We start from the raw sequence: 15,262 nt of genomic DNA on the forward strand, positions 1-15,262 counted from the left end.
CGGATGTCACGTGTTTTGGATAGCCAATAAGATGCCGTTTTGAGAACCGAGTAAAACCGAGTAAAACCGAACCTCGCTCATCACTAGTATATATATATATATATATATATACACAGTATATATATATATATATATATATATATATATATATATATATGCATAGATAGATAACAGAACCGTTTTATTGAACACGACGGGGCCAGAGATTCCTGTTAATAAAAAGGAAAAAGGATGGGGATTGTGGCTGTGTGGTCTAATTACCAAGTTTCAGTACAGTTGGGGGATCATTTGTATAGATATGTGTTTCATAACAAGTAGTAGCGTGGAAGCAACTCACAGTGTGCTGCTGAGTAGGTGCTTAGAGGATGGCTGTGTAACTCTCAAATAATTTTGAGTACGACTTTCTAGAGGGAGGTCTCCACCCTGTCCATACAGAAGATAAAATAACGTTTCCAGAAATAAGACCAGGACCGTGAGGAAGGTTGGATCTACATCTTGCTGCTAAGATGGCCAGAAGTAAACTTTGTCCTAGTGTCTTGTGGTAATATGTCAAAGATAGTCTGCTGTTTAAGGGAAATAATTTACCATAAATGCATTAGTGAACTGTCTGATATTAACTTAAAATCTTTTAATAATAGTGCAATCCCATGTAAACAATGGAACAAACCACATTTAATGGAAGTGTGGGCGGAGGAGAGGCCTGTGTTAAAATGCCAAGATGGGATATATAAGCCCTAGTAAATATTTTCAGAAGGACATTTCAACATAAATTGTGACAGGCAATATTTTATAAGTAGTAGTGAGGGCATGGTGTAGCAAGTGCACAGAGAGATGGAATAAGTGATCTTGCCAGTGTGGGTCCCGTAAAAATGCATAATGAGATGCTCTTCCTTATGAGTAGGAGGAGTGTGTCTAGTGGGTTTTGACTAATCAAAGTTACTAACAGCATGAGCTACTGTACTGGCGTAACATTGGGTCTGAAGGAATGTCAGGTTAAAAATAGGATTTTGATACCTACCGGTAAATCCTTTTCTCCTAGTCCGTAGAGGATGCTGGGGTCCACTTCATGACCATGGGGTATAGATGGTTCCGCAGGAGCCATGGGCACTCTTAAGACTTTTAAATGGGTGTGAACTGGCTCCTCCCTCTATGCTCCTCCTCCAGACCTCAGTTATAGGAACTGTGCCCAGGGAGACGGACATTTCGAGGAAATTATTTACTTTAATGCTAGTGGTGAGATACAGTACATACCAGCTCACACCTCAACCATGCCGCACAACATGGCATTCAACATAACACACGCCAACAGGCATGAACCAATTACAGCAACATGCTGAAACAAATATAACACAACATGTGTAATTCTAATGAACCAAACTGCAGGTAAAGTACGCACTGGGACGGGTGCCCAGCATCCTCTACGGACTAGGAGAAAATGATTTACCGGTAGGTATCAAAATCCTATTTTCTCATACGTCTTAGAGGATGCTGGGGTCCACTTCATGACCATGGGGTTTATACCAAAGCTCCAGTACGGGCGGGAGAGTGCGGATGACCCTGCAGCACCCGGTTGACCGAACTTGAGGTCTACATCGACCAAGGTGTCAAACTTAACAAATGTGTTTGACCCTGACCAAGTAGCTGCTCGGCAAAGTTGTAATGCCGAGACCCCCCGGGCAGTCGCCCAGGATGAGCCCACCTTCCTAGTAGAATGGGCCTTCACCGACGTAGGTAACGGCAATCCAGCCGTAGAATGTGCATTCTGAATCGTACCTCTGATCCAGCGCGCAATAGTCTGCTTGGAAGCAGGACCCCCAATCCTGTTGGGAGCATACATGACAAACAGAGCCTCTGTTTTCCGTATCCTAGTCGTTCTAGTGACATAAATCTTCAAAGCTCTAACCACATCTATTGACTTTGACTCAGTGAGCATGTCAGTAAGTACTGACACCACAATAGGTTGGTTTATGTGGAAAGATGAAACCACCTTTGGAAGAAAATGTTGAGTTCTCAACTCTGCCCGATCTTCATGGAAGATCAGGTAAGGGCTCTTGTGAGACAAGGCCCCCAATTCAGACACCCGCCTTGCGGATGCCAATGCCAAAAGCATCACCACTTTCCAAGTGAGAAACTTCAACTCTATCTCTTGTAGAGGCTCAAACCAATCCGATTGAAGGAACTGCAACACCACATTAAGGTCCCATGGTGCCACTGGAGGCACAAATGGAGGCTGTATGTGCAGAACCCCTTTCACGAAGGTCTGAACCTCTGGAAGAGCGGCCAATTGTTTTTGGAAGAAAATTGACAAGGCCGAAATCTGGACCTTGATTGACCCCAATCGAAGGCCCCCTCCACACCAGCCTGCAGAAAATGGAGAAAACGTCCCAACTGAAACTATTCCGTAGGAGCCTTCTTGGATTCACACCAAGACACATATTTTCTCCAAATACAGTGGTAATGTTTCGATGTCACTACTTCCCTGGCCTGAATAAGTATGGGAATGACATCCTTTGGAATACCATTTCGGGCTAGGATCCGGTGCTCAACAGCCATGCCGTCAAACGTAGCCGCGGAAAGTCTTGATACATGCACGGCCCCTGCTGCAGCGGGTCCTCGCGAAGAGGAAGATGCCGAGGATCTTTTATGAGCAACTCCTGAAGATCTGGGTACCAAGCCCTCCTTGGCCAGTCTGGGGCAATGAAGATTGCTCGAACCCTTGTTCTTCTTATGATCCTGAGAACTTTTGGGATCAGCGGAAGTGGAGGGAGGACATACTGGGTCACTGGGTCACTAGCGCATCCACTGCTATTGCTTGAGGGTCTCTCGACCTGGAACAATATTTCTGAAGCTTCTTGTTGAGACGAGATGCCATCATGTCTACTTGAGGAACTCCCCAAAGACTTGTCACCTCTGCGAAGACATCTTGGTGGAGGCCCCACTCTCCTGGATGGAGATCGTGTCTGCTGAGGAAGTCTGCTTCCCAGTTGTCTACTCCCGGAATGAAAATTGCAGACAGAGCCTTTACATGTCTTTCTGCCCAGAGGAGGATCTTTGTCACCTCTGCCATTGCCGCTCTGCTTTTTGTTCCGCCCTGCCTGTTTATGTACGCGACTGCTGTTGCATTGTCCGACTGGATCTGCACGGGATGATCTTGAAGAAGATGTACCGCTTGTTGAAGTCCGTTGTAAATGGCTCTCAATTCCAGCACGTTTATGTGAAGGCAGGCTTCCTGACTTGACCATTTTCCTTTGAAGCTTTCCGCCTGAGTGACAGCTCCCCAGCCTCGGAGACTTGCATCCGTGGTTACCAGGACCCAGTCCTGAATCCCGAACCTGCGTCCCTCTAGGAGGTACGAACTGTGTAGCTACCACAGGAGCGAAATCCTGGCTTTTGACGATAGGACTATCTTCCGGTGCATGTGTAGGTGGGATACCGACCACTTGTCCAACAGGTCCCACTGGAATACTCTGGCATGGAACCTGCCAAACTATATGGCCTCGTAGCCAGCCACCATTTTCCCCAACAACCAAATGCACTGATGGATCGACACACTTGATGGTTTCAATATCTGTTTTACCATTTTCTGGATTTCCAGAGCCTTTTCCACCGGAAGAAATACTCTCTGAACATCTGTGTCCAGAATCATCCCGAGAAAAGACAATCTTGTCGTCGGTTCCAACTGTGACTTTGGAAAATTTATGATCCAACCGTGTTATTGGAGTAAGAACAGGGAGAGTGTGATGTTCTGTAGCAACTGCTCCCTGGATCTCGCCTTTATCAGGAGATCATCCAGATAAGAAATTATATTGACTCCTCTTTGACGAATGAGGACCATCATCTCCGCCATCACCTTGGTGAATACCCTTGGCGCCGTGGAGAGACCGAAAGGCAACGTCTGGAACTGGTAATGACAATCCTGAACCGCGAATCTCAGATAAGCCTGGTGAAGAGGATAAATGGGAACATGCAGGTAAGCATCCTTTATGTCTACTGACACCATGTAATCCCCCTCCTCCAGACTGGAAATCACTGCCCTGAGTGATTCCATCTTGAACTTGAACCGTTTCAAGTAGAGATTCAGATTTTTTAGGTTTAGGATCGGTCTGACCGAGCCGTCCGGCTTCAGAACTACAAAGAGGCTTGAATAAAACCCCTCCCCTTGTTGTGACAAAGGTACCAGGACTATGACCTGATCCTGACATAATTTTTGAATTGCCGCTGTTACTGCCTCTCGTTCTGGTAGAGAAACTGGCAAGGTCGATTTGAATAATCGGCATGGGGGAATGTCTTGAAACTCCAGCTTGTACCCCTGGGATACTATCTGCAAAACCCAGGGGTCCAGGCCAGACTGAATCCAACCTTGGCTTAACAGTTTGAGACGTGCCCCCACCCGAGCGGCCTCCCGCAAGGGAGCCCCAGTGTCATGCTGTAGATTTTGCAGAAGTAGGGGTTGACTTCTGCTCCTGGGATCCTGAAGCCGCTGTGGGCTTCTTTCCCCTTCCCCTTCCTGCAAAGAAGGGGGAACCTTTTGCCTTCTTGTATTTATTGGGCCAAAAGGACTGCATTTGAGAGTGATATATCTTTTTTGCCGGTGCTGGAGCATAAGGCAAAAAGGTCGACTTACCTGCGGTAGCCGCCGAGACTAACGCATCCAGTCCATCACCAAATAAGGCCTCACCTTTATATGGGAGAGCCTCCATATTCCGTTTGGAATCTGCATCCGCTTTCCACTGGCGTATCCACAACGCCCGCCGAGCCGAAACTGCCATGGTAGCGGCTTGTGAACTCAAGAGTCCAATATCTTTCATCGCCTCTAGCATGTATGCGGCAGCATCTTTGATATTCCCTAATTTAAGGAGTATCTCATCTTTATCAATAGTGTCAATTTCCGATGACAGGCTTTCTGGCCATTTTTCAATAGCGCGACTCACCCACGCGCAAGCAATTGTGGGCCTGAGCAGCGTACCATTGGCAACATAAATGGATTTCAATGTAGTCTCCATTTTGCGGTCTGCTGGCTCCTTTAGTGAAGCCGTGCCAGGTGCAGGGAGAATTACCTTCTTTGTCAACCTGGACAGTGCACTGTCTAACACAGGGGGTGACTCCCATTTTTTTCTGTCCTCTACAGGGAAAGGGTAAGCTATCTGAATCCTCTTGGGAATACGAAATTTCTTTTTGTGATTTACCCACACCCCTTCAAAGAGAATATTCAGCTCGTGGGAAGGAGGGAAAGTGACCTTAGATTTCTTTTCTTTATAGAAATAGGCCTTCTCCTGAGGTACAGGAGTGGCTTCCGTAACTTCCAGAACTTCCCTTATAGCCACAATCATATATTGTATACTTTTTGCCAATTTATGATCTATTTCCCTGGAGTCACTATCGTCGTCACAGGAATCAGTGTCCGTGTCGGTATCAGTATTCACAATATTTGCAAACGGTCTCTTATGTGACCCAGAGGGGTCGCCTGCGGATGGAAGAACATAACCCTGAAAAATCACATCTTCCACAGATTTTCTCCAGCATTCTGCATGAGATTCAGACTTATCTAATCTCCTATTGATATGATGCATACTATCACGTATTTCTTTCATCCATGCAGGCTCTTGGTGTTTTGGCAGCGCCACCACATTACAACTCTGTGTCCCTAAAATGGTTTCCTCCGGGGAAGAACTCCCTGCCTCAGACATGTCACACTCGTGTACAAAACCCACACAGACACACTGGGACTTATAGGGGACAGGCCCACAGTAAAATCTGTCAGAGGGACACAGTTTAGGAGCAGCCAGTTCACAACCCCAGTGCCAGTATCTAATGCCTGTGAACACAAAATGCCCACTGACATGCAGCGCTGTTTTACACAGTAAACACACTTGTAAAGCACCAAATTCGCTTGTGCCCCCCCCCTGTTTTGCACCCTGATACTTGTAGTCAGAAGTGGAGGAGGACCAGCGATGTCTCTGCAGCCTAAGGAGAGTACCACTGTACTCTTGCATGGCCAGAAACACAATGACAGACTATTAACCTAAAAATATCACTCCAGCCAATATATAAAAATGCAGTTTGAGGTTGGAAAAGTTTTTTGTTTTTGTTTTGCATTTAAAATACAGTGTAGTGTGTTTAACAAAATACAATGAAACTCGCTTAACACCTAAAAGAAACTGTGTAATACCCATTTTCACACCACCACAAAAACCCAGGTTTTTGGCAGGTTAACCCGGGCTGCGACTGGTGTGAAAGGGTTAACTCGGGTCCAGTGACCTAGGTTGGTCTGTAAAGAACCCAGGTTACAGGGCAGTGTGAACTGGTAACCAGGATCTAATTCAAGCCGTATGGAAAGCCAGCTCACCGGCTCCTGGAGATGTCATCTCCAATCATAGGCAGAGGAAAATGCCAACAATATCCCGGGCCCAGTCTGCGGTGTGCACAGGGTTCAAGCCGATGTGACAGCTTGAAATCCGTGTTCAGTGACCCGGGGTATAAGAGTCAACCACACTCAATAACTTCCTAACAATGCCATGAAAAAATGGATGGAGTTAATGATTTGAAGTATGACAAATGTCGTCTGGCACCATGGCAGCCAGTGTCACATAGCATATGGTGTAATGAGCAGAGAGGCTTTGGACTGACCTCCTTTTTGCCATTTATAGCACAGTCTCCCTGCCTTTACCATACTGCACATGGAAAAATAAGATTCTACCTTTACCATTAGGAATGAGCTAAAGAAAAGTATAGCACATCCTATCAGAGCTGCCATCAGAAATGGTGGGGCCCGGGACTGACAAAATAGGAAGGTATTCAAAAAAAAAAAAAAAAAATACAATTTCTATGCAGACACAAAGCCACCCCCTCAAGTCTCAAGTCTGTGTATTTAAGGTAGGAATATTTATTTATTTTAGTTGAAATTTTTAAATTCGCCATCAGAAGACACCTTAAGATCTCACCTCAGATCTAATTCAAGCCCTATGGAAAGCCAGCTCACCGGCTCCTGGAGATGTCGGCTAGCGTTCAGTTCCCTTCAGGAGCTTATGGTGTCCTGTCAGCCAGAAGCAGATCCATGAAACTCTTCAGGAAGTAAAAAAAAAAGAGATTTAAAAATATACACCTGGCGCTGTCACCTACAATGTGAAAGCAGCTAGTCTCGGGACACTGATCCCAGTTGTCCCAAGGTTTAAAGGAACTAGAACAAAGAATGAGACAGCGCTTTTCACGTTGTATGAAAAAATAACCTTTACTTTATATTTTATATATAGAATACAGATAAAAAGATTTTCACCTATACATATATATAGAGATATCGCATTAAGATACCGGCCAGTATCAATTTAATCTAAAAAATATTATATATTAAAATTATCTCTACAACAGAGAACAATTCATTCAAAATTATCCAACTAGAATAACAAATGCCCTATATCTCTATAATTCTCCTAATTGGGCTCTAAGATGTAGATTCCTTAAATTTTCTATATACAGATGTGTCCACTTACATCTTTGCTAATTTACTAAATTTGGCACAACATGCAAAACATGGCTAAGGTGTTTTGCATGAGTAACGAGTGGATGGATTTTTAAATTTATGTTTGCCATAATAGAATATGTATAAAGTAACATATTAAAGAAGCAAGTTAAGAAAAATCACAAGGCATGGCTAAATCTCTGAGTCTATAGTATGTTAAACCAAGCCATACATGGCCGGATATAGCAAAGATGTATGTGGACACATCTGCAGCACAGTAAGCCTTATTGGTAAGCAGAGAAGTCCGCATGCACATGTTAGTTTAAGCAAGAAAGATTTTAAAGCAGAGGAATTTATCCAACAGTTCAAGCAGGTTGTTTGTTAGTGCACTATAGATGTAATTGATGGTGCAGCTGTTAATTTGAGATCAGCTGTTAGCTTTTTAGTCAGATAGATATTGAGTCTGTGTTATATTCAATACCGTCCATACCTTACAACAGACTTGATGTTGTTATATTAAGCATTTATCGCTATTAGTATATAATCAACTGTTTATACAAATAGGCAGTGTATGTACAGCCCCGTCTGGTTAGCTGAGAATCCACAATACACCACGAGTGCAGTACACTCTGTACTCTAACGGATTCCTCTCCTCACAATGCTTGTAGGCATACCAGCCTTCCAGCCAGTGGCTGTTTGAAGCAGTTATTATCAGGCATCCAAAGCCTTAAGGAGAAAAGCCCATACACCGGAGAGTGAGATACGGATCACAATTATTATTGCCACTGGCTGGAAGGCTGGTATGCCTACAAGCATTGTGAGGAGAGGTATCCGTTAGAGTACAGAGTGGGGGCATTTCTGTATCTGGCACTGGGGTCATATATGTATGTGGCATGCACTGTGGGGGCATTTCTGTATCTGGCACTGGGGTCATATATGTATGTGGCATGCACTGTGGGGGCATTTCTGTATCTGGCACTGGGGTCATATATGTATGTGGCATGCACTGTGGGGGCATTTCTGTATCTGGCACTGGGGGCATATATGTATCTGGCACTGGGGGCATATCTGGCATGTACTGTGGGGGCATTTCTGTATCTGGCACTGGGGGCATATATATATATGTATATGAATAAACACAAATTCCCAAGTGCGCTAAAGTGGAATGTAATTACACAGTTCTTCCAGCGTTATTTTCGTCGGAATGTAGACTGGAGGGTATTTAAATCTGGGGACCTGTAACAGACACCCCTCACCAAATAGTCACCCAAACAAGAGGCCAACAGGCCAATTAGTAAAAAGTTATTTTAATAACGTATACACAGTTCAAAGTATAAAATTGTGTCAATATTGGAAGAACTGTGTAATTACATTCCACTTTAGCGCACTTGGGAATTTGTGTTTATTCTTGTATGCTTTTGAGGTCTCCCAACAAAGATCTCTCCCGTGGCGCGAGATAAAGATACTACTGTTTTTTTTATATATATATATATATATATATATATAAAAAGAAAAATGAGGTGAGATCTTAAGGTGTCTTCTGATGGCGAATTTAGAAATTTCAACTAAAATAACTAAATATTCCTACCTTAAATACACAGACTTGAGGGGGTGGCTTTGTGTCTGCATAGAAATTGTATTTTTTATTTTTTGGAATACCTTCCTATTTTGTCAGTCCCGGGCCCCACCATTTCTGATGGCAGCTCTGATAGGATGTGCTATACTTTTCTTTAGCTCATTCCTAATGGTAAAGGTAGAATCTTATTTTTCCATGTGCAGTATGGTAAAGGCAGGGAGACTGTGCTATAAATGGCAAAAAGGAGGTCAGTCCAAAGCCTCTCTGCTCATTACACCATATGCTATGTGACACTGGCTGCCATGGTGCCAGACGACATTTGTCATACTTCAAATCATTAACTCCATCCTTTTTTCATGGCATTGTTAGAAAGTTATTGAGTGTGGTTGACTCTTATACCCCGGGTCACTGAACACGGATTTCAAGCTGTCACATCGGCTTGAACCCCGTGCACACCGCAGACTGGGCCCGGGATATTGTTGGCATTTTCCTCTGCCTATGATTGGAGATGACATCTCCAGGAGCCGGTGAGCTGGCTTTCCATACGGCTTGAATTAGATCCTGGTTACCAGTTCACACTGCCCTTTAACCTGGGTTCTTTACAGACCAACCTAGGTCACTGGACCCGAGTTAACCCTTTCACACCAGTCGCAGCCCCGGTTAACCTGCCAATAACCTGGGTTTTTGTGGTGGTGTGAAAGGGGTATTACACAGTTTCTTTTAGGTGTTAAGCGAGTTTCATTGTATTTTAAATGTAAAACAAAAACAAAAAACTTTTCCAACCTCAAACTGCATTTTTATATATTGGCTGGAGTGATATTTTTAGGTTAATAGTCTGTCATTGTGTTTCTGGCCATGCAAGAGTACAGTGGTAAATTGTGACTGTGTGCTGGTCAGGAATTACTGTGCTTCTTTTCTTTTCCACTGTGACGGTTAGATGTTAATATCTGTGTACTACGGATGGGGTAGTAGCAACAGAGTACTTTCTGCACGTGAATTGTGTTTATAGCTGCATTTAAATGCGTATTGTCTATTTTTCTAATCTTCATTGCGAAAAAAGCAAAAACAATCTATTTTTTTTTTTTTTTTGGTAGAGTATTGTGGGCAGTGTAACAAACCTACTGAAGGCGCACATATACATACAGTGCACCTAGACTTAAATGTAGTAGTGTGTGGCTACATGTTATTTATATTTAGACCTGCGCATGCTGTAGAAATGTATAGCAAAGTTGATTATTTTCTCCTCATTAGGATCTATATGAAGGCAACTTACGGTTAGTGTTTACCAGTTTTGTAACTCCGCCATTCTTTGCTTTGCAAATGTTGATTTTCTGAAGCCTGAAAGCAATGAGAATGTGTGCGCACACACAGTGGTAATGCAAATGTGTGCCATTATATTATGCTCTTTGGCAGCTTGTCAGCCCTTATCATTTTCATGAAAAACATCCTGCAATCTGCAACTTGCACATCTTCACTATTAAATATCTGTGCTCTCAGAATTCTTTTAAAAGCTCCCTTTTAATTATAGCCTTAAAATGAATTGATGATTCGATCCATGGCCTGGGATCAGTATGATGACACAGTGCTATGCAGTTGCCCACCAAATGTGTACGGGATGAGTCATGTGTTGTGCAGCCACCATGAAGTTGAAAAATCCATGTTCCACACTACCGTATAACTTCACATTCTCTGCCTGAACATCCCACAGTGTGGGCGAAGCCTTGCAAACATTTGATCAATGCCTACACTACTTTATCTTTGCTCAGTATCTCTGTGCATACACAAATTGATATTTTGACGAAGGACAGGATTTAATTAGTTGCGCTAATTACCATGGACTTATAGCAGGCTGCACTAACGTGGGTTTCTGTTCGCTCCCTCCTAAGGCCGGAGCAGAAAACCAGAGTTAAGTAGGGCTTTCTGCCCTTACAATGGCCACTGTGAACATGTTAACCCATAGCTCCAGAATTTTAACCCATAATATATGGGTTTATGTATGTTAGCTGGGGACTTATTGCGCAAGGAAAATGGCTTGTGATTGAACCGCTCCAAGCTTTAAAGTCCGAAGCTACAAGCCGGCGGTAAGTATTGCGGATCATTGAATCCGACCCTAAATTGTGGATTGATTGATTTATTAATTATCTATCAAATGTTTGTGCTAGCGGGAGCTCATCCATTTGCATTAATGATTCGATCCAACATATGAATCCTAATTTTGTGTGTGCTCCTTTTAAAGAAGAATGAAAGGTAAGGATTACACAGTTGGGTAAAGGGCATGTGCTAAAGGCCGGGATTAGCTCTGCCTTGCTCACAGGTGTTATAAGTAGCAATTCTGAAAGAAAGCGTACATTTCAAAATAAAAGGAGTCTATTGGTCCTATCTGACTTTTGTCAATCTAGGATTCATAATATTTGAAAGTGTGTTATTCCGATCACCTTTACTTTAAACCTTGGCCAGTTAGTGTACTCATTGGTACAGTTTGACACAGTTGCTGATTTCTTTTGCACACTGTTTGAATAGAACACTATGTAAGATGACAGAATTAGTCATTTTAGGGTTGCTTAGATGATGTCATCCCTTGGTACCCGACTAAGCAAAAGAGTTTGTAGGTAGTTTTATGATTTGACCATAACACATTATATTCTAGTGCGGGGATTTTCTAAAATGGAATGACTTTATATTCAGTAATAAATTATGCCAGCTATTAGTCTTCCTGGCAGACTGGGAAGCAGCTGGGCAATACCGTATAACTTATATGCTAATGCTACAGAGGAATTGTGTAGGAGAAAGATGCCTTCTGCCAGCATCTGCAGTCCGAGTGCTGTGTCCAGAGACGCAGCATCAGATCAACTTTGGTCAGAATGGTTGCAGCCCTCAGCCATATGCGTAATAGGAACCTTACTCAGATTGACATTCGAAACTGGTCAGACAGGCCCAGGAAGTCTGCATCCAATGACGCAGACCCTGGGCTTGGTATGGATACAAAACAGGGGCGAAATATGCCCCCATTTTGTAAAATGGTCCCGGTCATCACCCCGCAAGTGCTACAGCATGACAATCATGCTGTGGCTAAGGGGGGCTGGAAGCAATCGTGAAAGACTTGTATCATATCAGCCATTCAGTTGACTGTGTGTACCAGCGATATGACTGTGAACGTCGTCGTGCAGCACAACTGATGGACATTATATCTGAAGATCAGTGCATCGTGCTGTGTGTACAGCCGACCGCCTGTACTCTTGCTGCATAATCTGGCGGTGATTGACAATGCATCTAGGTGGGCGCATGTAAATGCCCTTCCAGTTCATGATGTCAGTCACGGCGAATCGGGCAGTGTATATGCACAACACTCTGTCCGATCCGTCTGTAGATAAATCTGCATATCAATTGATCTGCAGATATATCTATGGGATATAGTCACCATCCCGGCGGTTAGCATACCGATGCCGGGATCCTGGCTGCAAGAATGCCGGGAGGGGCCCGTGACATTTCCCACTTGTGTGTATCAATGACACCTATAGAGTGGGAACAGAACCTGTGGCGAGCGCAGTGAGCCACCGAGCCTGCAAGGGGCTTTGTTGCACTCTCCCCCCCTACCGGCATTCTGGCGGCCGGGATCTCGTCATCGGTATGATGGCCACCGGGATCCCGGCCGCCGGTCACCCATACTCAGTGCATATCTATAAGTGTGTACCCATCCTGAGTCACTCGTTTTGTGTTATATTTACAAAGTTTTGTTTTTGTTTGGTCAGACACATTTATTTTCCTCTTACTATTGGCTTATCTTAATTTGTATCAGAGTTATGCGTTTATCCTTATAGTCTTATACACTGGTCATGTCTCCTGCTTATACTGATTGATGTCAATTTTTTCAAACTCTATAATTAAACACAATTTAAAAGCACCTCTCCTATCAATACACCTTAACTTACCTGTTCCAAATGATTTAACCAATTAGTTTTAGAGAAATTCACCTGAAAACTGACAGGTCTTTATTGACAAAATTTTGCTATTTAAGATCCTTCAAGTGCATGATTTTTTATTAGGAGCGGCAGTGGCGTCAGAAGGCGGGTGCGAGGGGTGCGGCCCGCACCCGGGAGTCCCTCTCGGAAGGGATGACACCGAAGTGCCAGCTGTTCTGTAGTGACAGGAGCTGAGTGCTGCAGTGAGATAAACCCCTGCAGCACTCGGCTCCTGTCACAGATAAGAGCCGGCACTGCACGCTGAGCAGTCTCCGGGGAAGCTGGACATGCCCCCAGAGCGAATAAAAAAAAGATCTGCAATGCCACGCCCCCTTTTTATTAGGCCACACCCCCTTTTGGATGTCCGCCTGGGGCGGGGGGGTGATAATACAGAGTGCGCTCCGGGTGTCACCACACCCGGTGACACCTCTGGGGAGCGGTACACCAGAGGTACTGCACTGTGGGCCTAATGCAGACCTGTTCGTAGCCCTGCAACATTTTGCTGGGCTACAATAGGCACACTGACATGCGGGGGGGACGCCCAGCACAGGGCCAGTCTGCCCCGCATGTCAGCCCCCCCCCCCCCCTCCCCCCCACCTGCAGAAGTACAAAGACATTGCACATCGGCAATGCTTTTGCACTTCAGGAGTAACTCCCGTCCAGCGCAGCTTTTGCATGCTGGCCGGGAGCTACTCGTCGCTGCCCGGGTCGCAGCGGCTGCGCGTGATGTCACTCAGCCGTTGCGGCCCGCCCCCCCCGCACGGTCCGTCCATGTCTGCGTTAGCCAACCCGTGATGAACGGCAACGTACGATCAGGTCAGAATCACCCTCCTTGTCCTGACATTTTTTCCTTACCATAAAGATTTTCCCTACCTTTTCACCTGCTCAGGAGGGATGGACAGATTTCATCTAGTAAATAAATACGAGTTTGGAATTAGATTGCAAATGCAATTCACAGTGCGAGTTCGCTGGGACAGTGTATCGCAGGACCCAACTCGCACCTAACTTGACCCCTTTAACTTTGGCAATACTGTTATTGCTTAGACCAGTGGTTCTCAAACTGGGGTACTATGATTTCTCTTTATTGTGCTTCTCTCAATTCTCATTCATTTTTTGTGTTTTCTTTCACACAGAATCTAAACCAAATTGAATTGCTCTATATTTGGCAATACTGTGTAGGCTGCAAAACAGCAGGTCAACTCAATCCTGCCTCATAAAAAATAAATGTATATCTATAAGGAAACCCCGGAGTTGAACGCTTGTTAATATTTTATCCCTTTCATTGGCGCTGAGCCTGTCTAGTGCAAAACCCATTAGCTGCTTTTATTCGCTGCAATGCATTGCAGGTCCCTTATGGCAGATAAAGGTTTGAATAAACTGCAAAAACACATTGAATTCTTCACTAAAAAGGAAATCTGACATTTTAGTTTTGTACGATGGTGAAAGTAGAACAGTCTTTTATTTTTATGTATTAGTGTTTTCTTCTCTTACACCTGCAGAAATGCGCTTTGATTCTTTAAACTTGCAATGGCTGGTCTGTCTTTTTGTGTTTGGTTATTAAAGTAGTTTATGTTGTGCATTTGGAGAGTGTACAATGCTCGGAAAGTCAAAAGAAAAATTTCTCTATTTGCTTTCACAGTACAGCACATTATAATCTGTTATAGGAGGCAGCAGAGCATGGCGAAGCTAGAACCCAGGAACTCCATCAATGGCTGTTATCCTAACATAGAACAGTCGGGATCCAAAAAGTGCAGGGCCTGCGGCAGTAGCTTTTCTATGAGAAGGAGTTACTCTACGTTGGGATTCTGAAAATAAGTACATAGGTGGAGGACCGCTTTAAAATTTTGTTAAATAGTTGCTGGAACTAAAATGTTATAAAAAAAATATATGTTAGAAGAATGTAGGGTGAGATCTATAAATGGGTGGTTGCAGGGCCGGTGCTAGGGTGTTCGGCGCCCCCCTGCGAACTACAAATTTGCGCCCTCCCATACTTTACAAAGGGACAGCGCGCGCCTTTGGTGCACACCGAAAAAAGGAGTTTGGACTTACACGGAAGGGGCACAGCCACACAATAGTACCCCCATTTCAAATTACGCCACAGTAGCACAATCTTATTCACATAACACTGCACGTAGTAGTGCTTCTTTTACACAAAATCCCCCCTGTAGTAGGGCCGCTTACACAAAATCCCACCCCGTAGTAATGGTGCTTACGCAAAATGCCCCCTTAGTAGTGCCGCATACACAAAATCCCCCCTGTAGTAGTGCCGCT

General features: G+C 44.2%; 1 protein-coding gene across 2 annotated transcripts in view; it reads left to right on the forward strand.

The window, feature by feature from the left end:
- Positions 1 to 15,262, forward strand: part of TTC27 (tetratricopeptide repeat domain 27) — an 880,123-nt gene that overhangs the window by 138,090 nt on the left and 726,771 nt on the right. The window lies entirely within an intron of this gene.

Source organism: Pseudophryne corroboree, chromosome 4, assembly GCF_028390025.1.
Source record: "Pseudophryne corroboree isolate aPseCor3 chromosome 4, aPseCor3.hap2, whole genome shotgun sequence".
In the NCBI taxonomy this organism is placed as follows: Eukaryota; Metazoa; Chordata; class Amphibia; order Anura; family Myobatrachidae; genus Pseudophryne; species Pseudophryne corroboree.